Raw genomic sequence first — 7,323 nt, 5'->3', positions numbered from 1 at the left:
CACTTTAAAGTTGAAGTAACAAAACATCTGTTTACTCACAGTTTGCAGTTAGATTATAATCAGACAGGCTTATATATACATATTACTATACATTTGTATTATCAGCTCCTTCCATGTGCAGGCGGCGGGAGGGGGGGTCGAGAGGGTCATCGGCAGGGGGATCCAGGGACAAATCTACTGGGGCCCAGGCCCCCATGGCCCCATGTAGCTACGCCCCTGCTACAAACTCCCTCTTTAATCACATGCCAGGAACCTCGGAGTACAGCTACACTCAGGGCCAGATCCTATATATAGTGCCTAAAAACATCGGCACTGAAAAAACCTACAATTTGGTGCGGTTTATAGAATTAATGCTTAACTGAAGAGGTTGCGCTTAAATTTAGGTATGGCCATTTGCACTAATGAAAACATGGTGCAAACGCCTGTGCCTAAATTTACATATGGAGCACCGGTATTCTACAATTCCGAACGTAACTCAAAACCATGCCCCTAATCTGCCCCAAAATGCCCATGGCCCTCCCATTTCCGTGCCCCCTTTTTTGGACCATGCGTAAATTTTAGGCACCGATCCCGTGCCTATCTTTATGCAGGTAAAGCCCAATTAAATCTAATTAGTCCCAATAATTGCTTATTAAATTACGTACGCAAATCAAAGGGAATGGAAGGAGCAGCATCAGCTAGAAGGGATGGAAGAGAGGCAGGCACACAAGAGAGCAAGAGGGTAGTGTTGGGAGACATAGAAGAGCAGGGGCTACCTCAGTAGAGATGGCACAGAATTCAGTAGGAGACAGTGTCAGGATGTAGGCAGCAATATGGGCGAGAGATTGCAACTGCAGCACTGAGACCAGGTTTCCAACTTTCCTACTTACTCCTTTCTCATGCCCTCTATTCCCCCCATCACTCACTCTTTTACCAGTCCTTTCCCACTCTCATAAGTACATAAGTATTGCCATACTGGGACAGACCAAAGATCCATCAAGCCCAGCATCCTGTTTTCAACAGTGACCAATCCAGGTCACAAATACCTGGCAATATCCCGAAAAAGTTCAATACATTTTATATTGCTTATCCCAGAAATAAGCAGTGGATTTTCCCCAAGTCAATTTAATAATGGTCTATGGACTTTTCCTTTAGGAAGCCATCTAGACCTTTTCTTTAAAACCCCGCTAAGCTAACCACCTTTACCACATTCTCTGGCAATGAATTCCAGAGTTTAATTACACGTCGAATGAAGAAACATTTTCTCTGATTTGTATTAAATTTACTACTTTGTAGCTTCATTGCAAGCCCCCTAGTCCTAGTATTTTTGGAAAGAGTAAACAGAAGATTCATGTCTGCCCATTCCACTCCACTCATTTTTGTATTGACCTCTATCATATCTCCCCTCAGCTGTCTTTTCTCCAAGCTCTCTGACCCCCTATGTCATCTCTTTCTATATCATAGCTCCAGCCCCATACTCTCTGGATTCTTGGTCCAATATCACTTTCCAAGCCCATGGTGGAAGGAGCACGATGGGTTGATCCTGCTGTCCTGCCTGTCAGACTGCTGGGAGTAGGGAAGTTCATCAAAGCAGACTACATACCACTCAGACTTGCATAGAATGGCATTTATACTTTATATAAATTGTGAATAAGGGAGACCCTCAGCATAAGCACCCAAACACAGCATCCTGTTAGGACAAATTTAAACCAGTTCACACTGGCTACCTTGTCATTAGTTTAATGCAAACACAGCATCGGTCTCCCTTGAAAATAAAAATAAACCAAGTGCTTTAGCATCCAACAAAAGTTGTGCTTCAGTGTCCAAAGAAAATAATAATAATAACAGTCAATGGGCAGTGAAACAAAAAACATACTGTCAAATTTAGTCATTTAGAGGACCTTTTACTAGGCTGCGCTAAAAGGTGGCCTGCACTATTACTAGCACATGGGTTTCCAATGCACTGAGGCCGCCTTTTAACGTGGGGGTAAAATGGCCAACTTTTATATATCAGCAATAATGGCCATGCGCTAATTTTTCCATTAGCATGTGGCCCTTAGCGTGTGAGCCCTTAACTATACCTATTTTCTAGATGGTAAGGGCTCATGCGTTATTCACACACTAATGGATTAGTGCACTGCAATGCCCGCTCACTAACCCGTTAGCGCCGAACACACCCACTCTCCCCCAAACACATCCCCAGTGCTAAAAAATGAAAATTATTTTGTAGTACATGGGTAGCGCATGTACATAAGAACATAAGAAAAGTCATACTGGGTCAGAGCAGTGGTCCATCTAGCCCAGTATCCAACAGTGGCCAATCTAGGTCACAAGTACCTGGCAGAAACATTCTATACTACCAATCCCAGGGCAAGCGGTGGCTTTCCCCATGTCTATCTCAATTACAGACTATGGACATTTCCTCCAGGAACTTGTCCACACCTTTTTAAAATCCAGATAGCTATCACATCCTCCAGCAACGAGTTCCAGAGCTTAACTGCTTCATGAGTGAAAATATATTTCCTTGTTTTAAAAGTAGTTCCATGTAACGTCTTTGAGTGTACCCTAGTCGCTGTACTTTTTGATAGAGTAAAAAATCTATTTACTTCTACTCGTTCTACACCATTCAGGATTTTGTAGACCTCAATCATATCTCCCCTCAGTCGTCTCTTTTCCAAGCTGAAGAACCCTATCCTCTTTAGCCTTTCCTCATATGAGCTCCGCAGTAGGTGTTTTTAATCTGCATGCATCAGTGCTTACTGCGGCTTAGTAAAAGGGCCCTTTAATCACTTATCTGAAGTATAAAATGAGCAGTATCATTGGCCATGGTTCAACAAGGTGTCCTGTTTTGAAATCTTCTTCAGATTCCACTGAAGGAACGCATCACCTTTAAGGTATGCACACTAGTCCACAAGATCATTCACGGCGAAGCCCCAGCCTACATGTCCGAGTTGATTGACCTACCACCCAGAAATGCTAGGAGATCTTCCCGAACATACCTCAACCTCCATTTCCCTACTTTCAAGGGCATGAAATACAAGATGCTACACGCGTCAACCTTTTCTCACACGAGCACGCAGCTTTGGAACACACTGCCATGCAACTTAAGAGCGATCCACGAACAAGCATCCTTCCGCAGATTACTGAAGACCCATCTGTTTGAGACAATTTACGGAAAAAACCAAAACACATGGAGTCCACACTCACTTACATCAATGCATCACACATCCACTTATGATCTCTCATCCCCCCTAATTCCACATTACTCATACATATACTTACAGAAATATGTACACCATGTGCCTCTGTGTCTTAACACTGCCCTTAAGCTTCCCATTGTCTCCTCCCAAAGTCTCAATGTTGATGTCCCATTGTGATATTCCTAATGATAATTCAATTATCTCGCATAACTTGTACAATGTAACCCATAACCAATTTGTAACAACTGTATTCTCATTATTCATATCTTATTGTAAGCCACACTGAGCCCGCAAAGAGGTGGGAAAATGTGGGCTACAAATGCAAACAATAAATAAATAAATAAATAAATAAATAAATAAATAAATAAATAAAATACCTTCTGCATGCTATTGCCATCCACTCCTAACTATTCATCTTGAAAAGAAAAGTTTCCAATATAGCCCTGAAAATCAGGGAAGTCTGGTATCCTTAATCCCCAATGTATTAAACAAGGTGTCATAGCTAAAGGTTGAGAAGGAACCATCCTCAGCTCACAGTTCACTGGTGTTGGACACACTGAAGCGCAGTGCAGAAATTATGACATTGACACCACTGGTACCACATGCCCTGAAGCAATGAAGAACTCATGTGTTGCCGAAACCAAGGGTTCCCACCCTGTGACAGTCCCGAGGTCCTCTCAATACAATCGTATGGAATCCCGCTAGGGAGTCAAATCACCAGTACCTGACCTCATATGTTTGCCAAATAGGGTAGGGTAGGGTATGTAGGGTTTGTACAAACTGCTACAGCTTGCCTCTTGAGGGGTAATCTGTATCTGGTTTAACCCTGTATGTCGGAGACATCTCTTGCAGCTTTAAGAATAGGAAGTCAATAAGCTGGAAGATACACGTCTGACTAAGCCATGGTCAAGAATGCATCTGGACAGATCCCCAGGAGGAGTGTACTACAGACCTGATGTACAAGTATCTTTAGAAATTTGTAATAAACTGTGGGAAAGCAGTGAACAACACATGAGTAACACAGGGAACGAATTAAAATGCCGCAAACCGTAACCAGTCACAATGGATGAAGCAAGAAAGTTCCAGCCCCATACTCAGAATAAGAACCCTGGATGGGCTTTTTCCATGTGTCACCCCATCCTATGTCCTTGGTTTGCCCTTTCTAAGGATTGTGAAAGTTACTGGAAGACATTAGGAAAGTGGAAGACTGGGCCCCCCTCAAATGGCAGATGATTTGTAATGTGAACAGAGGCAACGTGTTGCATCTTGGGATGAGACTCCAAATCCCATTTACCTGATGCCCGGGTCATTCAATAAAAGATCTAGGTGTCACTGTAAACATTATGCTGAAGCTTCCTGCTCCATGTGCGTTGCGGGCCAAGGCAAACAGAACGCTATGAATAGTTAGGAGATGGATGCCAGTGAATACCCGAGTCTCAGAATGCCACTGTATAGCTCGATGGTGCAACACCGCTGTGGGTATTACTTTGAAATTCTGGTCGCTGTATTTCAGAGCTACAGCAGAATTAGGCAAGGATAAAAGATGAGTGGTCAAAATGACAAAGGGATGGGACTCCTCCTGTCTGAGGAAATGTGAAGGAGGCCAATGCCCTGAAGCTTGGGAAATGAAGGAAAGAAAGAAAAAAGACTGATTGAGTCCCTTGGAATAGACTGATTGATGCCCACTACAACCTAAGTGGTGCAGAATGGAAAGTAAGTCGATTTGGCATTCTTCTACAATTACAAGGACTAGGGGACATGCAATGAAGTTACCTGGAAATGTTGTTACTTAGAGAGTGGTTCAGCTGTGGAACTCTTTGCTGGAAAACATACTACTACTGCTGCTTAACACTTCTAAAGCGCTACTAGAGTTACGCAGCGCTGTACAGTTTAACAAAGAAGGACAGTCCCTGCTCAAAGGAGCTTACAATCTAATGGACAACATGTGCAGACAATCAAATTGGGGCAATCTAGAGTTTCCCTGAATAGAGGTAGAATGGTTAGGTGCCGAAGGCAACATTGAAGAGGTGGGCTTTGAGCAAGGATTTGAAGACGGGCAGGGAAGGTGCTTGGCATATGGGCTCAGGAAGTTTATTCCAAGCATAGGGAGAGGCGTCTCATGTATCCAGGTCCCACAACAGGCCTGGATAAATTCCTGGAGGAAATTCCCTAATTTCGGATGCTATTGTGCTACTGTGAAATTGGAAGTAACTGCTGTCTACACACAATGAAAATGCCACAAACAATATCTACCTTCTCTTTGTTTTAACTATGTATTTATTGTGCTTGACAATACTAACATGCCCTATGTGATTGTCTTCAATCATGTTAACTTATGAAGGTTCACCCCATTAGTGCTGCTACACCCCCCCCCCCCCCCCCCTGTCTCTTGGGCCCATAACCTGAGGCGAGCAGTCAGGACTCCGATAGGTATCCTTATCTACTAGTGCCAGCCATGAAGAATGGAAATACATTTGTACCAGCGTGAAAACCAAAATGCTGTCTTAGGGGGTAATGCTCTGCACCCTCCCATGACTGAAAACCTAGCTTGTATAAACTGCTCCTCCAAGGGCAGGTTGAACTGTAAAATGGTCTGTGGAGAAGCCCTGATCACCAGCTCAGTACCATGGAGGCGTACAAATAGCCCAGGATTATTCCAAACCGTCAGTAAAGACAGATCAGACCCGAAACTTACATAAAAAGGTATCTGGCCTTTAAATCTTTGGAAGGCATATCAGGAGGTGCTTCCTGCACCTAGGCCGATGTCTGGAAGTGCCTAGCTGACTCCGTAGTCGATAGCCAAGGGCATACCTGCAAATCAGCTCTAACAAGAAGCATATGAGTTATTTGTCAAGCACTATGTGAGTACTCTCTCATGAGTGAATTTGGCTGCTGTATAGCAATTAATAAATATGTCCCCTACTCTTAGATATGCCTGGTATGAAATAGTAGTGTCCAGCTTCAGCAGGCCTTAAATTGCATCATGAGAGACTCTCAATGAAGCAGCCACCCTGCCTTCATAGTAATCTGGCAAAAAACAAAAACTAGGCACCTCATATGTACCCCAAACTGGACACCCAGAGGCTTGCTCCATGGCTTCGTTCAAATCCATCTCCTGGATTTTCCTAGTGACACTTGCCCAAACCTAGCTCAAACACTGACATGCCACTGCTGTCCCTTCATCCTCAGCCGAGCTGTCCAGAGCTTCCTTCAAATCATGTAACAAACGAAGTAGCCTCTGAATACTTCGAGATGGAGGCCTACTTGGACATAGTTGTCATAATATAATTACCTGGCAGAATCATTTCCACAGCCCAATCCAAGTATGGACAGCCTATCTCACACATACTCAAGATGGCCGCCTGGAGAACCAGTCAGCCGACCCACCCAAAAATGGCCACTTGGACCCTCCCGCATCAACTACTCGTGCATGTTAGTCTATTCAGTTGAGTCAAATATTAGACAATAAACTTTAGTGATTGGCAGGCCACTTCATGCTGCTGAATAGTAACCCATAATGAAGGCCACAATGGAGGACAGCTTCAGAAGAGTACTGAACAACCAGCTGTCCACTGCCATGATCCATACAAAAGACACTGTCTCATGATCATGTCACTAAAGCCCCACTAGGAACTAGCACTACAAATGAGAACAAGCTTCTTCCCCCTGTACATGATGTTGCAGAATTTGCAGCCCCCTTCAACACTGACATGCAAGGCACTGCGAATTCGCCACACCTTTTGACACTCACAAAGCATGCATAGCAGGGCACTGCGAAATTTGCAGTCCCCTTCACACACTGACATCACATGCCTAGCAAGGCCTGGTGAACCCTAACCACTGAATCAGAGACGATGTCCTTGCCTCTGTGAAAAAACATCTGCCGCTCCCATGCTCCACACAGCTACCTCATATCACCTGCAAACCGCGTGCTGACCCCATCGCAACAAGTTAGTATGGATGGCCACCACCTCAAAGGCAACATCGGTCTCCCAACAACACGTGGCTAGCTTACCACACATACGTGATGGCAATTGGAGCCCCGCAATCACAAATGCCCTGTTTCTCGGTGAGATGGGCTCACCGCACAGGTGGAACAGATCCACCTCCCAGCGTCCATCACCGGTGCACCTTGAAAGGACAC

Source organism: Microcaecilia unicolor, chromosome 5 (genome assembly GCF_901765095.1).
Source record: "Microcaecilia unicolor chromosome 5, aMicUni1.1, whole genome shotgun sequence".
Classification (NCBI taxonomy): Eukaryota; Metazoa; Chordata; class Amphibia; order Gymnophiona; family Siphonopidae; genus Microcaecilia; species Microcaecilia unicolor.
The sequence above is the reverse complement of the archived record's forward strand: the minus strand, read 5'-3'. Positions refer to the sequence as shown.